The following is a 21,759-nucleotide window of genomic DNA, read 5'->3' as shown; positions in this document are numbered from 1 at the left end:
GTTACAGTGTGCCCATCCAAGAAGGCTCAAGGTCATTGGCCACAGATGAAATGACGTCAAATCACATTATATCTACAGTAGCTTTGATTGGACTGATCATGTCAACATCATACTTTCAAAATCTTAGCTAGCAGTCATCATCATGAATCAAGTTGACAATGTACTGGCAAATCCTTTCCATCCCTGTCATATGAAGATAAATAATGAAGTGAAATTATAGATAAAACATATTGCTGCTCATCGGCCATTGTACATAAACATTACACAACAGTTGGAAATCGCAAATTCAACAATGAGTTGTTTGGAAGGAAGTGAGCACTACACAACCATGTATTGTATGCTGCTGCATAAATGATGTAATATGCCAGGGAGATATGTATACTGTAGCTAAGAAAGTAATACTAACTGTATGTTGTGTATATGAATGAGTGGTGCTACAGAACGGCATAGGCAAGATGCAGTAGATGGTATCGATTACAGTATATACATATGAGATGAGTAATGTAGGGTATGTAAACATTATATTAAGTGGCATTGTTTAAAGTGGCTAGTGATACACCTTTTACATAAATTTTCCATTATTCAAGTGGCTGGAGTTGAGTCAGTATGTTGGCAGCAGCCACTCAATGTTAGTGATGGCTGTTTAACAGTCTGCTGGCCTTGAGATAGAAGCTGTTTTTTCAGTCTCTCGGTCCCTGCTTTGATGCACCTGTACTGACCTCGCCTTCTGGATGATAGCGGGGTGAACAGGCAGTGGCTCGGGTGGTTGTTATCCTTGATGATCTTTATGGCCTTCCTGTGACATCGGGTGTTGTAGGTGTCCTGGAGGGCAGGTAGTTTGCCCCCGGTGATGCGTTGTGCAGACCTCACTACCCTCTGGAGAGCCTTGCGGTTGTGGGCGGAGCAGTTGCCGTACCAGGCGGTGATACAGCCCGACAGGATGCTCTCGAATGTGCATCTGTAGAAGTTTGTGAGTGCTTTTGGTGACAAGCCAAATTTCTTCAGCCTCCTGAGGATGAAGAGGCGCCGCTGTGCCTTCTTCACCACGCTGTCTGTGTGGGTGGACCAATTCAGTTTGTCCGTGATGTGTAAGCCGAGGAACTTAAAACCCTCTCCACTACTGTCCCGTCGATGTGGATAGGGGGGTGCTCCCTCTGCTGTTTCCTGAAGTCCACGATCATCTCCTTTGTTTTGTTGACGTTGAGTGTGAGGTTATTTTCCTGACACCACACTCCGAGGGCCCTCACCTCCTCCCTGTAGGCCGTCTCATCGTTGTTGGTAATCAAGCCTACCACTGTAGTGTCGTCCGCAAACTTGATGATTGAGTTGGAGGTGTGCATGGCCACGCAGTCATGGGTGAACAGGGAGTACAGGAGAGGGCTCAGAACGCACCCTTGTGGAGCCCCAGTGTTGAGGATCAGCGGGGTGGAGATGTTCTTACCTACTCTCACCACCTGGGGGCGGCCCGTCGGGAAGTCCAGTACCCAGTTGCACAGGGCGGGGTCGAGACCCAGGGTCTCGAGCTTGATGACAAGTTTGGAGGGTACTATGGTGTTAAATGCTGAGCTGTAGTCGATGAACAGCATTCTCACATAGGTATTCCTCTTGTCCAGATGGGTTAGGGCAGTGTGCAGTGTGGTTGCGATTGCGTCGTCTGTGGACCTGTTAGGGCGGTAAGCAAATTGGAGTGGGTCTAGGGTGTCAGGTAAGGTGGAGGTGATATGGTCCTTGACTAGTCTCTCACATCACTTCATGATGACGGAAGTGAGTGCTACGGGGCGGTAGTCGTTTAGCTCACTTACCTTAGCTTTCTTGGGAACAGGAGCAATGATGGCCCTCTTGAAGCATGAAGGGACAGCAGACTGGGATAAGGATTGATTGAATATGTCCGTAAACACACCAGCCAGCTAATCTGCGCATGCTCTGAGGACTCGACTGGGGATGCTGTCTGGGCCTGCAGCCTTGCGAGGGTTAACACGTTTAAATGTTTTACTCACGTCAGCTGCAGTGAAGGAGAGTCTGCAGGTTTTGGTAGCGGGCCGTGTCAGTGGCACTGTAATGTCCTCAAAGCAAGCAAAGAAGTTATTTAGTCTGTCTGGGAGCAAGACATCCTGGTCCGCAACAGGGGGGCTGGTTTTCTTTTTGTAATCCGTGATTGACTGTAGACCCTGCCACATACCTCTTGTGTCTGAGCCGTTGAATTGCGACTCTACTTTGTCTCTATACTGACACTTAGCACATTTGTTTAAACAAGTCAGCCATATCAGCTATGTTTTTTAAAAAGCCAGTAAATGAAGCTGAATGAACTGTTTTGCTGCCAGACAAGGCTCAGCTGATAGCCAGGTATTGCAGTGGTAAGGGGTTGGGACTGCTGTTGGGACTCTGCTGTTGGGACAGCTTTATGTAGGCCCTAACAGTTTGTGGGCACGGTTTTTCACAATTACATTGCAATTTTTGTATTGTTTAGTGTTGTGTTGTGTAGTGGCATTGCTGGTACGCGTACATATTTATTTCACCCACCAAGATTTACATGCTAAAAAAGCGTACAAAACATTAAGAACACCTTAATATTGAGTTGCGCCCCCTTTCGCCCTCAAAACAGCCTCAATTAATCAGGGCATGGACTCTACAAGGTGTCGAAAGTGATGTTGGCCCATGTTGACTCCAATGCTTCCCACAGTTGTGTCAAGTTGGCTGGATGTCCTTTGGGTGGTGGACTATTCTTGATACACACCGGAAACTGTTGAGCGTAAAAAAAAACAGCAGCGTTGCAGTTCTTGACACACTCAAACCTGTGCGGCTGGCACCTACTACCATACACCGTTCAAAGGCACTTAAATATTTTGTCTCCTCCCGTTCATCTACACTGATTGAAGTGGATTTAACAAGTGACGTGAATAAAGGATCATAGCTTTCACCTGAATTCCCCTGGACAGTCTATGTCATGGAAAGAGCAGGTGTTCCTAATGTTTTGTACACTCAGTGTAGTTCATAATATGCACTCTCGCTCAACTATGAGACAAAAAGTCTACAGTATGCCTAAAGCATGCTTAGATAATCTGCATTTCCAAAACATAGACATGGATTGCCAGGCCAGCCCTCTGTCTCGTTGATATACACAGTTCCCTCACACATATATACATTATTCCCAGGAAAGAGGAAATCACCAACATATAACTCATGATAATGTGGGTTCCTTTGTGGCCCACAGCTGTAGTTTAGGTCGTCCTCTCTCTCCATGGTCTCCACCACTGGGCACACTGGCTTCGCTGGAGACCTGAATGGGGGAGAGAGTGGATTGGCGGCAAATGTGACCTTATCAATCTCCCATACGGGATAATGGGCGTCCATTGCAAACCCAATGCTCTCTCTTTGTGCGCATGCATGTGTGGCATCAGAACAGAATTGAATCTCGTCCAGCTGCAGCGCTGTAACCCCCTCTTAACACGGCAGCTGCTTGCCCAGACCAGACCACAGATGGGCCAAAGAGGTTTGTTTCCATCTCCCCGAAATTAGTTTCAAGTTGACTGACCCTAGCAAACATGTTAATTCTTCTATTCCTCAGTGTGTATTAGGAGAGCTCCCTCTTCTCAGGGAAGCGTGCCATCCTCTCCTATCGTTTAATGCTGCCGAGTTTCAGAATACAAGAGCACTTTTTTTTTTTAAAGTGCTTTTCAAAATATAACCCCAACCTCCATTCATACTCAAAGGTAGCCTAGATTGCTGGCTTACACTGCTTCGTGCATTCAAGTTGTTGTTGTGCAGAAGTGAGGGACAGAGGACAGCCCCTAGCTACTCTGTTAGGCATTTTGAGGTTGGTTCGGTTTGATTCTAAAACAAATTATAACAGATTTTGCTGAAAAAAATGTAACATTAAATGCACCATGCATTACCAAATCAAATGTATTTATATAGCCCTTCTTACATCAGCTGATATCTCAAAGTGCTGTACAGAAACCCAGCCTAAAACCCCAAACTGCAAGCAATGCAGGTGTAGAAGCACGGTGGCTAGGAAAAACTCCCTAGAAAGGCCAAAACCTAGGAAGAAACCTAGAGAGGAACCAGGCTCTGAGGGGTGGCCAGTCCTCTTCTGGCTGTGCCGGGTGGAGATTATAACAGAACATGGCCAAGATGTTCAAATGTTCTAGGGCTCAGGTCCTCTGAGAGAGAGAGAAAGAAAGAGAGAAAGAGTGAGCATACTTAAATTCAGAGAGACATCAGAGACTGTAACGTTCTTTGTTTCACGGAAACATGGCTCACTCGAGACCCGCTATCGGAGTCGGTACAGCCACCTGGTTTCTTCACGCATCGCGCCGACAGAAACAGGCATCTCTCTAGTAAGAAGAAGGGCGGGGGTGTATGCTTTATGATTAACGAGACGTGGTGTGATCATAACAGCATACAGGAACTCAAGTCCTTTTGTTCACCTGACCTAGAATTCCTTACAGTCAAATACCGACCTCATTATCTACCAAGAGAATTGTCTTCGATCATAATCACAGTCGTGTATATTCCCCCCAAAGCAGACACATCAACGGCCCTGAAGGAACTTCATTTGACTCTTTATTAACTGGAAACCACATATCCTGAGGCTGCATTTATTCTAGCTGGGGATTTTAACAAGGCTAATCTGAAAATAAGGCTCCCTAAATGTTATCAGCATATCAATTGTGCGACCCGGGCTGGCAAAACCCTGGATCATTGTTATTCTAACTTCCGCTACGTATATAAAGCCCTCCCACGCCCACCTTTCGGGAAAAGCTGACCACGACTCCATTTTGTTGCTCCCAGCCTATAGACAGAAACTAAAACAGAAAGCACCCGTGCTCAGGTCTGTTCAAACTGGTCTGACCAATCTGATTCCACACTTCAAGATTGCTTCGATCACGTGGACTGGGATATGTTCCGCATAGCATCGAACAACAACATTGATGAATACTGTCACGTTCTGACCTTTATTTCCTTTGTTTTGTATTTATTTAGTATGGTCAGGGCGTGACTTGGGTGGGCAGTCTATGTTTGTTTTTCTAGGTTTTGGGTATTTCTATGTTTCGGCCTAGTATGATTCTCAATCAGAGGCAGGTGTCATTAGTTGTCTCTGATTGAGAATCATACTTAGGTAGCCTGGGTTTCACTGTGTGTTTGTGGGTGATTGTTCCTGTCTCTGTGTTTGCACCAGATAGGACTGTTTAGGTTTTCACTTTTCTTGTTTTGTTTAGTCTGTTCATGTATAGTTGTCTTTATTAAAAACATGAATAACCACCACGCTGCATTTTGATCCGCCTCTCCTTCACCACAGGAAAACCCTTACAAATACGCTGATTTGGTGAGCGAGTTTATTAGCAAGTGCATCGGTGATGTTGTACCCACAGAATCTATTAAAACATTCCCCAACCAGAAACCGTGGATTGATGGCAGCAATGTGCAAAACTGAAACCGCGAACCACTGCTTTTAATCAGGGCAAAGTGGCCAGAAACATGACCGAATACAAACAGTGTAGCTATGCCCTCTGCAAGGCAATCAAACAAGCTAAGCGTCAGTATAGAGACAAAGTAAAGTCGCAATTCAATGGCTCAGACACGAGAGGTATGTGGCAGGGTCTACAGTCAATCACGGACTACAAAAGAAAAACCAGCCCTGTCTCGGACCACAATGTCTTGCTCCCAGACAAACTAAACAACTTCTTTGCTCGCTTTGAAGACAATACAGTGCCACTGACACGGCCCGCTACCAAAACCTGATAGCTCTCCTTCAATGCAGCCAACGTGAGTAAAACATTTAAACGTGTTAACCCTCGCAATGCTGCAGGCCCAGACGGCATCCTCGGTCGCGTCTTCAGAGCATGCGCAGACCAGCTGACTGGTGTGTTTACAGACATATTCAATCAATCCTTATCCCAGTCTGCTGTTCCCACATGCTTCAAGAGGGACACCCTTGTTCCTGTTCCCAAGAAAGCTAAGGTAACTGAGCTAAATGACTACCGCCCCGTAGCACTCACTTCCGTAATCATGAAGTGCTTTGAGAGACTAGTCAAGGACCATATCACCTCCACCCTACCTGACACCCTAGACCCACTCCAATTTGCCTAACGCCCCAATAGGTCCACAGACGACGCAATCACACTGCACACTTCCCGAACCCATCTGGACAAGAGGAATACCTATGTAATAATGCTGTTTATCGACTACAGCTCAGGATTTAATGCCATAGTACCCTCCAACTCATCATCAAGCTCGAGACCCTGGGTCTCGACCCCGCCCTGTGTAACTGGGTCCTGGACTTCACGCCCCCAGGTGGTGAGGGTAGGTAACAACATCTCCACCCCGCTGATCCTCAACACTGGGGCCCCACAAGGGTGCATTCTCAGCCCTCTCCTGTACTCCCTGTTCACCCATGACTGTGTGGCCATGCACGCCTTCAACTCAATCATCAGGTTTGCAGACGACACTACAGTGGTAGGCTTGATTACCAACAACGACGAGACGGCCTACAGGGAGGAGGTGAGGGCCCTCGGAGTGTGGTGTCAGGAAAATAACCTCACACTTAATGTCAACAAAACAAAGGAGATGATCGTGGACTTCAGGAAACAGCAGAGGGAGCACCCCCCTATCCACATACGGGGCAGCAGTGGAGAAGGTGGGAAGTTTTAAGTTCCTCTGCGTACACATCACGGACAAACTGAAATGGTCCACCCACACAGACAGTGTGGTGAAGAAAGTGCAGCAGCGCCTCTTCTACATCAGGAGGTTGAAGAAATTCGGCTTGTCACCAAAAACACTCACAAACTTTTACAGATGCACAATCGAAACATCCTGTCAGGCTGTATCACCGCCTGATACAGCAACTGCTCCACCCACAACCGTAAGGCTCTCCAGAGGGTAGTGAGGTCTGCACAACGCATCACCGGGGGCAAACAACCTGCCCTCCAGGACACCTACACCACCCGATGTCACAGGAAGGCCAAAAAGAACATCAAGGACAACAACCACCCGAGCCACTGCCTGTTCACACCGCTATCGTCCAGAAGGCGAGGTCAGTACAGGTGCATCAAAGCAGGGACCGAGAGACTGAAAAACAGCTATCTCAAGGCCATCAGACTGTTAAACAGCCATCGCCAACATTGAGAGGCCGCTGCCAACATACTGACTCAACTCTAGCCACTTTAATAATGGAGAATGTATGTAATAAATGTATCACTAGCCACTTTAAACAATGCCACTTTATATAATGTTTACATTTCTCATCCCAAATGAATATACTGTACTCAATACCATCTACTACATCTTGCCGTTCGGCCATCACACGTTCATATATTTTTACGTACATATTCTTATTCATTCCTTTACACTTGTGTGTGTGTATAAGGTAGTTGTTGTGAAATTGATAGGTTAGATTACTTGTTAGATATTACTGCATGGTCGGAACTAGAAGCAAAAGCATTTCTCTACACTCGCATTAACATCTGCTAACCATGTGTATGTGACAAATAAAATTTGATTTGATTTGAGAAATACTCCAGATGTAACAGACTAACCCTAGCCCCCAACACAAACTACTGCAGCATAAATACTGGAGGCTGAGACAGGAGTGGTCAGGAGACACTGTGGCCCCATCTGATGATGCCCCCGGACAGGGCCAAACAGGCAGGATATAACCCCACCCACTTTGCCAAAGCACAGCCCCCACACCACTAGCGGGATATCTTCGACCACCAACTTCCATCCTGAGACACGGCTGAGCGTAGCCCACAAAGATCTCCGCCATGGCACAACCCAAGGTGGAATGGGTGGAGTGCTGTAACAACACAGAATATAACAAGTAATAAAAGTCCCATGACAGCAGTGACTGTCAATTTACTGCTGATCACTTAATAACGATCATTTATTCGCATTACTTTACTTTTATAAAATATTTCAGTTGTTGTGTATATTACATTGGTTTTATTTGATGATTTTATTATTTAATCAAAGTCATCATCCCATCTCTATAGAGCTGCTGCCAATGCTGTCCGACAAAATCACTACTTACTTTTATGACTGCATACTTTTATAACTGCTGAATACAAACTATCAATCACTTAGATCATGTTTTCAGGAAGAGATGCTTGCGAAGCAACTGCTGTCTTCTGTCTCTTTTATGTAGCAGGCGTAAAAGAAACACACACCGGACAAGTAGGCACGCAATGTATTATGGTCATTGTAGCTAATAACCACATTTTCTGCGCTAGACTATGTGCAATATTGGCCTGTTGGAAACTACAACTCCCTACTACATCGCACAGTTCAGGCTTGATCTGATTTATCTCCAGAGAAACTGCTAATGTGCGCATTGAGCTCACAGAAAATAATTGAACTGATGTTGGCCAATTACAACAACAAAAAAATGAAGAGAAATAACCAACATTTCGGTTAATCACTCAGCACTAACGAGAGTCCAATAATAAGGCTTTATGTTTTTTATGTCTTTATGGGCCTGACTGGGCCACAGCTGCATTTCATTACTGATCTATTAGTTCTACGTTATGCTCTGCAATCTCCTCTACTCCCTGTTCCCACACAAGATAAGTCCCCTCGCCTCTTGAGATCAAGATTAGAGGGCAATTCCACCACTTTTCAACGTCATATTCATTATCTCCAGGACCATACCCATGTTTACATATGACAACGGCGTGTTTCTATGATCCGTGGGTAAAAAGATAAGAAGAAAGGTCCTAAACAATGCTTCTCTGTGACATCACAGGGTCGGGTTAAAAGTAAGGGAAACGGTGATTTTCCCAAACCTGCGCCGACTTTCCAGCCAGAGGTGAAGTATTTTCTTGCTCCCACGTCATCGCATGTATCGTAGTGTTTGTAAAACACTGTTTTTAAAATGTTTGAACTTTTGATGTCATCGGGTAGAACTTTTTAACTTTATATTTTTTTTTCGACAAACGCACCGTTTTCAAACATGTACACACTAGTATTGTGCTGGGGATTAATGAAATGAGCTTGAAAAGTGGTGGAATTGCCCTTTAAAATCACCTAAAATTGGACTTCCACTTTTAACCCAAGACCTAACCCCTCTGGAAGGCACACGCACTATACATACAGTGCCTTAGGACAGTATTCAGACCTCTTGACTTTTTCCACATTTTGTTACTTTACCGCCTTATTCTAAAATTGATTAAATAAAAACATTTCCTCAGCAATCTGCTCAACACCCCGTAATGACAAGGTGAAAACAGGTTCTTAAAAAAAGAAAAGAAAAAAGAAAGACAACTTGAAATACCTTAACTTCATAGCAAAGGGTCTGAATACTTATGTAGCTCCAAATTGAACTCCAGTGCATCCTGTTTCCAATGATCATACTTGAGATGCTTCTACAACTTGATTGGAGTCCACCTGTGGTAAAATCAATTGATTGGACATGATTTGGAAAGGCACACACCTGCCTATATAAGGTCCCACAGTTGACAGTGCATATCAGAGCAGAAACCAAGCCATGAGGTCGAAAGGAATTGTCCGTAGAGCTCCGAGAACAGGATTGTGTCGGGGCACAGATCTGGGGAAGGGTACCCAAACATTTCTGATTCTCTGGTCCGATGAAACCAAGATTGAACTCTTTGGCCTGAATGCCAAGTGTCACATCTGGTGAAAACCTGGCACCATCCCTACGGTGAAGCATTGTGGTGGCAGCATCATGCTGAGGGGATGTTTTTCAGCGGCAGGGACTGGGAGACTAGTAAGGATGGAGGCAAAGATGAAAAGAGCAAAGTACAGAGAGCCTTGATGAAAATCTGCTCCAGAGCGCTCAGGACCTCAGACTGGGGCGAACTACATAGGGAATAGGGTTCCATTTTGGACAGCCTAGATTAGCCTAGCTGTGGGGGTGTGTTATGTGTTGTCTGCTTCATAGACAGGGTTAGGGTTAGTGGCCCTGTAAGGCTGGAGCTCCCAGACATTGCTCTCTCATTGAACAGAGGTTTAGCCTGAGGGGGGAAATACTGGGTAGCCTCATGAGTTTAATTCCCTCCAGATTATGGATTGAATGTGTATAGAACACCCCCCTCCTCCCTTTCCTCCTCCTCTCTCTCACTCTTCCCACAGTGGATTCATGGGAACCTTCCCTGACCTATAATTTATGACTTTTTTTGCATTTGAACACCACTGGGGTGGTGAGAGTTAAATGTTTCAATGCTCGGTATAAACCATGCAATAAATGCAAAGGGTTCTTTTATTAATTTATTCACCTGAATAAATGAATAAATAAATACTTTGTGTCGAAGTGGATGAACGAGTGTATGTGAGTCAGAGTGTATGTTTCCCCTGTGTGTCTGTTTTTCCCACTCCCCCCTCTTTCTTCTTCTTCTTCTTCTTCTCATTTCTTCTCCAGCAGCACACACTGTGGTTTCTCTCTCAGTTGATTTTTTGGCAGCTTGTCCTGCCTGTTTCTGGCTCCAGCCCTCATTGTTTTCCATTCGGTGCGGCTGGATCTGCAGCCTCTCCCTGTGTTGCGTAAAAGAGGAGTGAGTGAGGCGCTCCTGACTTCCCTCCTGAGTCCCGGGTTCTCCGCCCTTCTGCCAAACTTTACACTTGCACACTTTCTCGCGTGTATCTAGCAATAGTGGAAACTCACTCCGGCCAATGTTTACGGCAATCATATGCTTTTAAATCCACGATGGGGAGTGTGCACGCGCACACTTATGAAACAGGGTGGAGAATTGTGACTAAGCTGCTGTGGTTCCTGGTGAGCTCAGCTCCGTGACTCCCTGAATGGGCGGCCTCTTATGTAAACCAGGGAAGGGGTTGGTTTAGGATTTGTTTACATGTTCCCCTCAAATGAGAGAAGATCCTGAAGTCAGAGGACAACTTGGTGAAGTGCTGCTGCACTTTTCAATTTTCAGTACAGAACCTGAAAGATAATTCTGAAATCTTGAACATGTTTTTCTGAATTCCTCAGAGCAGTCAGCAGGAATAGGTGCACTGTGTGTACTGGGTCTGTGGTAGCTCTCATGTAGGCTATTCAGATAACGCTTCAGTTGGATTTTGTTCCCAGGTTTTACCCTACAGTACTACATCACAGGAACACAAGTGGACGGGATGTTTGACCTTCTGAGACCTGTGAGTCACATTCAAATAAGAACGGAGCCCTGTTATTGGTGAGTGACCATCTGAGCGGAAATAGCCCTACCCTGACTAAGGAAGTGACTGTGTCCTGAGTGTGTCCTGAGTGTGTATGTTGTGTGTACTATGTAAAGTATAGTCAGTGTGTGCCTGCGTGCCTTGATGTGTGCGTGTGCTTGTGTGCGTTTTTAGGTCATGTAGGATTGTGTGCACTGCAGTGCACGTGAGAAGGACTCAAGAGAATGGATTTGTCCGGCCTCACCTCTCACCTCTCATAAGTGACAGGTCAGCAGAATTCCCAAGCTGTGTGTGCACAGTGAGTGTCCGGCTGGAAGCCAATCCGACTCTGCGTGCCTTGGTCTTCAGTGTGAGTCAGAGATGTTTTTGCATAGCTGATCAAACAAGGAGAACAGGGCTTGGCCCTACTGCCCTCTCAGATCACCATCATTTCCATGGCGGTGGAACTCTGGCAGCCATACTGCCACGCTAAGGCTGCACCGTCTACAATAGAAACTATGAACTATGAAAATAAAACCCAGCATACAATAGGGGGGATGTGGTCCAGAGGTTTTTAGTTGTGTTCAGCTGCTTTACGGCACGTTACCAAGTCTACTGTAAAAGTCTACGGCATTCCTCTACGGCTAAGTGGGTATTTACCAGTGACCTTCTGAACAAATAGTATTAAACTTTAAGCCAATAAATCCACTTAGTTGTACAAATGGGCCTTTTTTCCCCTTGTTTTCTGTTGGTTGCACTGGAAAGAAAACACTTTTTGTTCTCTCATTTGGCATCCAAACAGCAGATCAATACTAATGCACTCCTTTAAGACTTTAAGACTTCACTGACCAGCAACACTGTCGTTGCTCCACAGAGAAAATGAATACTGAATCAACTCAAAGCCCAAAGTACTTAGGTTGTGTGTGTGTGTGTGTGTGTGTGTGTGTGTGTGTGTGTGTGTGTGTGTGTGTGTGTGTGTGTGTGTCGGTCTGTTTGTGTGTGCGTTCTTGTGTGTGTGAGGGAATGCATCAGGTTTGCCTGTGGAATCCCTATGTTTACATGGACTTAGCCTTAACCACCACATCCTGCTCATTAGCATTAGGACCCAGGTGCTAAGCTATTGCTGGAGCAAACCCAGCATGCCTCACTCTGACTCTGACCAGAGATGAATGGGCCAAATATAGCCCTTCACCACCATATTGTAACCGAAAGACTATCATGGTCATGCTATTACGGGTGTTGAAAACCTGAATAAATGTCGAAATGAATAGCATAAAATAACTCTACTGACGCTTTTAATTGCCCCCTCCCAAAAAATAAGAATAAAAAACTAAATTGGGGGGGGATTTTCATTTTTCTACATAAAAGACTGTAAAATCACTAGGAACTCAGCTCAAATGTATTTTTATTTAGGAAATCTATTCCGAAGTATTTCCACTCATAAATAGACAGACATATGTGCTCGTGTACCAATCAAGTGTAATCAAGGTTTGAAATGATTATGTCTTTATGCTTCTTGCGTCAATTTGCAGAGTACAAATAATTTCTAGTTATGTTCCGCCCCCTGACCATCCGCTCACTAAAAAAATCGTCCCGCGGCTGAATCTAGTTGGGGACTCCTATCCTATGGCTTTGGGTACAGCTAAAGAACCCTTTTAGGTTTTAATCTGAATACCAACTTTTTTTCTAAGAGTGTAGAAATGCACAACTTGAGGGTGCTGCTGGCATTTAAGTGGTTCCTAGCAGGTTTTTGTTCCAATTGCTATTCGCACATTCACAAAACTGCCTGAAATGGACTCAATCGCCAGCGACAGTCCATTAATTTAAATTACATGGGCATCTTTTGAAAGTATAGTTGCCAACATATGGCTCCTCCTTTCAAAGACACTGACAAGCCATCGTCATCACTGTCACCAGCAACACTGTGGCACACCTCTCTCTCAGTGAGACTGGCATTGTGTACACAGTGTCGAATGTCTGAGGGTTGCCTTTAACCTCACTAAGCTGTAGTTCCTATGGATCTCCTTGGATCGATAGTGAGTCTTGGGCATTAACTACAAGATCCTCCTTCTGACCTATAAAACCCTTCACCACCTTGCCCCCGCTTACCTTTCCGACCTTCTTTTCCCCTTTCAACCCACACGCTCTGACTCCGTTCTGTCACAGCGGGCCACCTTGTCGTTCCCAGATCCAAGCTCCGGAACTTCGGGCGACAGGGCCTTCGCCAGGGTTGCTCCTAGGCTCTGGAACTCTCACCCTCCAGCCATCCGTGACTCTGAGCCCTTCACCATCTTTCAGTCCCTCCTAAAGCCCCACCTCTTCACCTTGGCCTACCCCTAAACCCCCCCCCCCCCCCCCCCCCCCCCCCCCCACACACACACACACTCACTCACTCACTCACTCACTCACTCACTTACTCACTCACTCTCTCACACACACACCCACAACACCTGTTCGCTCACTCGTGTTTCTGTTTCGACCTGCTGTTAGTCTGGCCTTGTTTAGATTTCTGCTTTTTGTCTAGTTTTTCCAATTGTAAAGCGACTTTAGGTCTTTGAAAAGTACCATGTAGTATTATTATAATTTTATTGATGGATGTTTTGAAGGGCAAAGGGGCTTGATGCTGGCATCTGGACTAGAGGCTGAACAGAAGAGCCCGCGCCAGGCAGCCGTCTCTGCTTTGTGTGGCCCTCTCTGGCCCCCTCTCTCTCACTTTCTTTCTCTCACTTCTTGGACAATGGAGCTTCAAGAAAAGAGTGTGTGCTCAGTGGAGAGAGAGAGATGAAAGAGCCCTGCCCCCACGATCACAACTACCATCCATAACACCCCTCTCCCTATGAAGGGTATGAAGATTTAGTTATTTACATCTAGATGGCTTTTAGGATCATTTCGCACTGTATTTCTCACTAGTCTGAAATGTTCAGCGCCAAAATGTCACATCAAGGCAAAAACCTACGTTCTACACACAATCCACTGACAGTATAGGACATACAGACGCAATATAAAGAGGTGTGCATGACAAAGGGTTGGAATCGGTGTCATCCATCGGTGTACCAACTAACCTAACCCAAATGTGCCAGAGGAAGTCGCCACATAGAAGTGGCCAAACGCCCATGTGCCCTGGTGAAAATGAGTGCACTAAATAGGGAATAGGGTGATACTGTCACGTTTACTCCCGCTCCCCCCTCCAGTGCTCGACACCATCGTTAGGCGCACCTGCGCCACATGGCACTCCCCTGGACTCGATCACCTTCCTGATTACCTCTATAATATATGTTTCACTCCCCTTGATTCTTTCCTCGGGTGTTATTGTTTCTGTTTCACGTTTGTACCCTATTCGTGGCTCTTGTTCGTTCCATGTTCGTTTGGTTTATTAAATTATTCACTCCCTGCACTTGCTTCCCGATTCCCAGCGTACACGTTACAGCAGCCTGTGTCCTCAACTCACTCCCCGGTATATTTGCTAACAACAGAATGCTCAGCTGCAGTGATGGATCAATGAGGTCCAACTCTAATTGACAGCTAACTTAGTTAGAAATTGACCGATTGAGGTAGAGGGTGGAAATGGGCTGGAGGTGGCTAAAGAGTTTGTCTCATTTCATTTAATAGCAGGTCAAATATAGTCTGGTTAGCAGACAATGGGGCAACACTGTTTGGCGAACAGAGGATGAATACGTGAATAAGAGAAGCAGTGCACACTAGTGAACCATGGGCTCTATTTTAACTAATCTAACGCAATGGTAAATCTATGCGCTGGCGGTAGCGCTATATGTCCAACCAGAATTATGAGAACAATAACTGGCAGCTGCGCAAAAGGGTTGTGTTTTGATGAATAAACAAGTTGTAGGTGTGATGAGGGCTTGGTCACTCACTGGCCAGTCAAAGCGTTCAATGGCTTAATACTGCATGCGTTTTTCTCAAGTTCTGTAGGTTATTGTGTTGTCATTTCTTCTGGCGGGCACAGACTATTCTCCTCCTGGTCCATTGTTGATTATACCACAATACAGTTTGTTAAATATCATAGGCATAGCAACAGAAGAGTGAAAAAATTTCAACATTGTAATTGGCGTCAATAAGCCTGACCTACTTGTCTTTACACATCGCACTTCTCGTAAAATAAAAATACTAAGTTGTATTGTATGTGTGAGGCAGGTTCTCAGTAAGCAAGATATATATACTAGGCCTACATTTGATACTGCATTATAGGACTGAAAATGTGAAATAAGTTTGGAGGAGCGCGTCTTTGGTAACTGGACGAGAGGCACACTTTGGGGATTGGGATGGATATATTTTCAATTCAATGCACTTTGACGAAAAATAGACTACTTTGCAAGGCCATGATAAAAAATACACAATGCATTGCTGTTGAACCAGCCTTTGCTATAGTGGCCTAGGCCTTGGGTAGCCTATGGAGGGCTTGGTTTCTAATCATATGAAATGGAAAACAAGGAAACTGTTGTTTTTTTTTAAAACCAGCAACAATATTTCTAAATAGGGTGGGGTCAGAAGTGCAATATCATAAATGACTTATCACGTTCCATGGCACTGGGTGCACACAGGCCTATTCATTACGCGTAACATGCGTATGCCTATACAAAATACTAGACTCCTGTCAAATCTAGCGTTGCCTATGTGCGAGGCAGATTTTCTCATTTTTTTAATCCACTGTTAATATGGCATTATAGGAGGAGGGGATCATTTGGAGCCGGAAGTGTGTCTTTGGTGATCAGACAAGGCGCGTTCTTTGAAAATGGGGATGGATAGCCTACTTCAACAAGTGGAATGCAGTTATGTGAATCATTTTTTTAAAAAAGGGGAAAACCTGAAATACTTCAAAGCACTCTCAGTAGACCATTTAAAACCTGATCATTCATAGGCTACCTGGCTAATGAGCAGGCTAAAAAGACAATGCAATGCTGCTTAAACCGGCCTTGATTAAGGAGAGGATAGGTTGTGCTTGTTTTTTAAATCAAATTAGACTAAATGGGGGGGAAACCCCCCAAAAAAATTATGTTTCGAAATATGAGATATGGAAAGGCACATCGCTGGTTCCATGGGCACTACGTCATGGCTGGATAGGGTGCGCTTCCACTCTCAAAATCCATGCCAATCCATGCCAATCCATGCCAATCCATGCCAATCCATGCCATTATCGGTGTGTCTTAAAACATCCCATTGGCGCTACATGAAATGGTCAATTTTCAATTTTCATTTTTTTTTCCTCAGCGCAAGCGAGCTGATGTTAGACAGGTAAAAATGGCGTTAGGGCTGGAGACTGCCACTCATTTTTACATGACTAAATTGCAAACTAGCGTGCGTTTGACACTTGTTCCTCCTTAGCGCCAGACGAAAATAGAGCCCAATAAGTCTCTAAATCCCAATGACATCAATGAACAATTTAGGCCTAAATCTAAGTTGCACGTGCTTATCTCAACTCTGAATCTGGCCCTGTATGAGTATGAATAAAAACACCAGACCACATTTGGCCTGAGCAGTCAAATTCTGATGTGTCGACAAATCAAGACAGAACATAGCACACTAGACCAACAGTTTTATCAAGACAGACCAGAGCACACTAGACCAACAGCTTTATCAAGACACATCAGAGCACACTAGATCAACAGTTTTATCAAGACAGACCAGAGCACACTAGACCAATCAATTAACTTTTAACAAGGCACACCTGTTAATTGAAATGCATTCCAGGTGACTACCTCACGAAGCTGGTTGAGAGAATGTCAAGAGTGTGCAAAGCTGTAATCAAGACAAGGGATGGCGATTTGTTTAACACTTTGTTGGGTTAATACATTATTCTATATGTGTTATTTCATAGTTTTGATGTCTTCACTATTATTCTACAATGTAGAAAATAGTCACAAAAAAAAAACCTGAGTAGGTGTTCAAAAACTTTCAACCGGGTGTGTGTGTGTGTGTGTATATATATATATATATATATATACAGTGGGGAGAACAAGTATTTGATACACTGCCGATTTTGTAGGTTTTCCTACTTACAAAGCATGTAGAGGTCTGTAATTTCTATCATAGGTACACTTCAACTGTGAGAGACGGAATCAAAAATCCAGAAAATCACATTGTATGATTTTTAAGTAATTAATTTGCATTTTATTGCATGACATAAGTATTTGATACATCAGAAAAGCAGAACTTAATATTTGGTACAGAGACCTTTGTTTGCAATTACAGAGATCATACGTTTCCTGTAGTTCTTGACCAGGTTTGATCACACTGCAGCAGGAATTTTGTCCCACTCCTCCATACAGACCTTCTCCAGATCCTTCAGGTTTCGGGGCTATCGCTGGGCAATACGGACTTTCAGCTCCCTCCAAAGATTTTCTATTGGGTTCAGGTCTGGAGACTGGCTAGGCCACGACCCATCTTCAATGCTCTTACTGAGGGAAGGAGGTTGCTGGCCAAGATCTCGCGATACGTGGCCCCATCCATCCTCCCCTCAATACGGTGCAGTTGTCCTGTCCCCTTTGCAGAAAAGCATCCCCAAAGAATGATGTTTCCACCTCCATGCTTCACAGTTGGGATGGTGTTCTTGGGGTTGTACTCATCCTTCTTCCTCCAAACACGGCGAGTGGAGTTTAGACCAAAAAGCTCTATTTTTGTCTCATCAGACCACAACCTTCTCCCTTTCCTCCTCTGGATCATCCAGATGGTCATTGGCAAACTTCAGACGGGCCTGAACATGCGCTGGCTTGAGCAGGGGGACCTTGCGTGCGCTGCAGGATTTTAATCCATGACGGCGTAATGTGTTACTAATGGTTTTCTTTGAGACTGTGGTCCCAGCTCTCTTCAGGTCATTGACCAGGTCCTGCCGTGCAGTTTTGGGCTGATCCCTCACCTTCCACATGATCATTGATGCCCCACGAGGTGAGATCTTGGATGGAGCCCCAGACCGAGGGTGATTGACCGTCATCTTGAACTTCTTTAATTTTCTAATAATTGCACCAACAGTTGTTGCCTTCTCACCAAGCTGCTTGCCTATTGTCCTGTAGACCATCCCAGCCTTGTGCAGGTCTACAATTTTATCCCTGATGTCCTTACACAGCCTCCTGGTCTTGGCTATTGTGGAGAGGTTGGAGTCTGTTTGATTGAGTGTGTGGACAGGTGTCTTCTATACAGGTAACAAGTTCAAACAGGTGCAGTTAATACAGGTAATGAGTGGAGAACAGGATGGCTTCTTAAAGAAAAACGAACAGGTATGTGAGAGCTGGAATTCTTACTGGTTTGTAGGTGATCAAAGACTTATGTCATGCAATAAAATGCAAATGAATTACTTAAAAATCATACAATGTGATTTTCTGGATTTTTGTTTTAGATTCCGTCTCTCACAGTTGAAGTGTACCTATGATAAAAATTACAGACCTCTACGGCAGTGTATCAAATACTTGTTCTCCCCACTGTAGATAAGTAATCACAGGTGGCAAGGGGAGAGGAAGGGGATGGCAGGACAACAACCTCAATATACTTTAAAATGACAAATATATTCATACAGTTTTTGGGCTGTGTCCAGCTCGCTAATAATCACTTAAATGAAAGCTAGACAGTCAGGGCGCATCGGAAATTCCCAAAACGATGGATAGAGGACTATTCATTTTGACAGCGAGGAAATACAAACAATTTTTAATACGGCCCTCGGGACCTCATTAAAGACAGAATGCGGCCCCCGGGGCAAAATTAGTTTGACACCCCTGATCTAAACCATCACAGCCAAACAACAACAATGGCCCCCGTTCTTCACTCTCTATTTTACTTCCTCTGACTCCCTGATCCTCCTCCAAGTGTCTGCTTGTGTATGTGTGCGCGACTGCACTATTGCCTGCATGTGCTTGCTCTCCTCTGCATTCCTTCCTGAGTGTGGCGTGGGAGTTTGTATGGTATGCTTCGTCGAACAAGAGGCCCAGTCACGGCTCCAGCTCTAAGGTGGCCAGCTGCCATTAACCACCAGCCTCAGCCCTCCTACATGCTCATAATCGCTGAGAGAGAGAGAGAGAGAGAGAGAGAGAGAGAGAGAGAGAGAGAGAGAGAGAGAGAGAGAGAGAGAGAGAGAGAGAGAGAGAGAGAGAGAGAGAGAGAGAGAGAGAGAGAGAGAGAGAGAGAGAGAGAGAATATATGTAGAGAGTGTGTATATATATATATATATATAGAGAGTGTATATATATATATATATATATATATATATATATATATAGAGAGAGAGAGTGTATATATATATATATATATAGAGAGAGAGAGTGTATATATATAGAGAGAGTGTATATATATATATATAGATATATATATATATAGAGAGAGAGTGTATATATCTATATATAGAGAGAGTGTATATATATATATATAGAGAGAGAGTGTATATATCTATATATAGAGAGAGTGTGTATATATATATATATATAGAGAGAGAGATAGAGTGTATATATATATATCTATATAGAGAGAGTGTATATATATATATATATATAGAGAGAGAGAGTATGTGTACATATATATATAGAGAGAGAGAGAGATAGCGTTGCATTGGGTTGTTGGTATGTTCTTGCGTTCGCACTTGCCACCATAGCACAGTGTCAGTCCTGAGGGAGTTAGGAGGTGTCTCTGCTTCCTTCTCTTTATGATCTAGCTGTTCTTCCTGTTTCCTCTATCCGGCCTCTGAAGGAGAAATGATGCACTGGATTTTGGCTCCATCCTTAGTAGGCTACACATGCTGCTGCTGACACAGTGTGGGGATTTGAACCTACTGAACCTCTTTTTCTTTAAATAAAACATCTACATTCATGCCTCCTACAGTTTTGATCTGTTTGAAAAAACGGTCAATTTATTTAATCATTTTGAATTTTGCTGTGAAGGTGTCCGTTTACAATGAACAATTCCATTGTACGATGACTCATGTGTACTGTAGTCATAAACTTGGGCAGTTGTGTTATTACTATATTAGATCATAGCAGTAGATTTTCAGTTGGGATTTCTTGGCCGCAGCAGATGTGCTCTAACGACATTCATGTGACAAACATAAAGTGGATGAAGAGAAGGGCCTGTACCTTTTTTTATGGTCTGTTTTAGAACACTGTCAGGATGCTCTCTCTCTCTCTCTCTCTCTCTCTCTCTCTCTCTCTCTCTCTCTCTCTCTCTCTCTCTCTCTCTCTTTCTCTTTCTCTTTCTCTTTCTCTTTCTCTTTCTCTTTCTCTTTCTCTCTCTCTCTCTCTCTCTCTCTCTCTCTCTCTCTCTCTCTGTGCCAGCCCTTTATCCCCTTATGGAAAGTTGTGTGAAGTATGTGGGGCCTGGCTGATACAGTGGTTGCTTCCCAAATGGCACTCTATTCCCTATATAGTGCACTACTTTTGACCAAGGCCCCTTGGTGAAATGTAGTGCACTATATAGGGAATAAGTTGCCATTTGGGACGCAGTCAGTGTTTAGCAGGCCCGTGTAAGCACAGCAACAAAAAAGGGGTCAGGAGGAGGAAAAGAAAGGCAGAGACTCTTGCTGGGACAAGAGAGCGAGCAAGATAGTAAAGGGGGATTCAGAGGGAACTTGTTTCGTAGTACTGCATTTGGTGAACAAAAGGAAAGACAATGAAGTTCTTCACTGAAGTAGAAATGAAAGGTTTGAACTGTTTGTTTTGAACCGCTCTGATGTCATGGAATAAATAGGATGTGACTGTGTATGTCAAGGGTAGGTGGCATTCCACGCCCCCCCCCCCCCCCCACTTCAAACAAGAGCATTCAGCCATCCACAGGAGCACGTTCTCATTTTCAGCCCTGATGCCTTCCACTGCAGTATGGCTGGCCTGGAGTTCTGCACGGGGGGGGGGGGGGGCTCATTGTGCTTGAAGAATGCCAGGGTCGAGAGTGACAGGGCTTCCCCAGCGAGGGAGCAGATGGCCTATCGGAGAGGCACAACAAAAGTGTCAACCACCGCCTCTACCTTTAGCTATTCACGGCTTACTTGTCTGCAGCGCAAACCGACAACTGTGTCACAAAGTGCTCTGTTCCACGGTTCCGCCCAGCCCACTGCACAGGCCCATAGTCTGGCGCCCCGGCTGAAAGGGTCCGTCTTCTTTTTACACACACAGCGAGTGTCGAATACAACCTGTCACGCTGCTGGCCGTTCTTCTGTCCCCCTCAACATTCTAGCTTAATGACTGGTTGCTCTTTTCTCTGCCGTCTGACTAGGTGCTTCGGCATCCAAGGTTTCCCCATTGGTGCTTCCTGTTGGGTTTAAATGAAGGGGTCAAGGGGTGTTAATGTTTTTCGGGTAAGCAGTGTGATGTATTCTCACCCTGCTTTGTGAAGTCAGGGCTCTGTCCTCCTCTCCTCTCCTCTACTCCTCCTCACCTCCTCTCCTCTTCCTTTCCACTCCTTTCCTCCCTCTTCAGTATGAATGAGCCCAGGACAGGAAAGGCGTAGTGCTGCTTTAGTTTACTGCGGAACACAGTGAACCTCGGGCCACTGTAACCTCTCTGTCTCTCAGGAAAAAAAACAACTCTGGGCAAGATGTAAACAGTCTGAGGCTTTATCTGTTTCAGGAAACACTGGGGTTGATGTCATTTTTCATCAGTGTCATATTGTATTTCAAAATGTCCTTAATTGTTTTACCTTAAGGATATGTTCTCTTTCATTCTTTTTGGCTTG

General features: G+C 44.7%; 1 protein-coding gene across 1 annotated transcript in view; it reads right to left on the bottom strand.

Annotated features, from left to right (window-relative positions):
• Positions 1–21,759, bottom strand: part of LOC139407008 (transmembrane protein 242) — a 407,233-nt gene that overhangs the window by 194,640 nt on the left and 190,834 nt on the right. The window lies entirely within an intron of this gene.

Source organism: Oncorhynchus clarkii, chromosome 4, assembly GCF_045791955.1.
Source record: "Oncorhynchus clarkii lewisi isolate Uvic-CL-2024 chromosome 4, UVic_Ocla_1.0, whole genome shotgun sequence".
NCBI classification, from domain to species: domain Eukaryota; kingdom Metazoa; phylum Chordata; class Actinopteri; order Salmoniformes; family Salmonidae; genus Oncorhynchus; species Oncorhynchus clarkii.
This window is presented reverse-complemented; position numbering and strand designations above follow the sequence as displayed.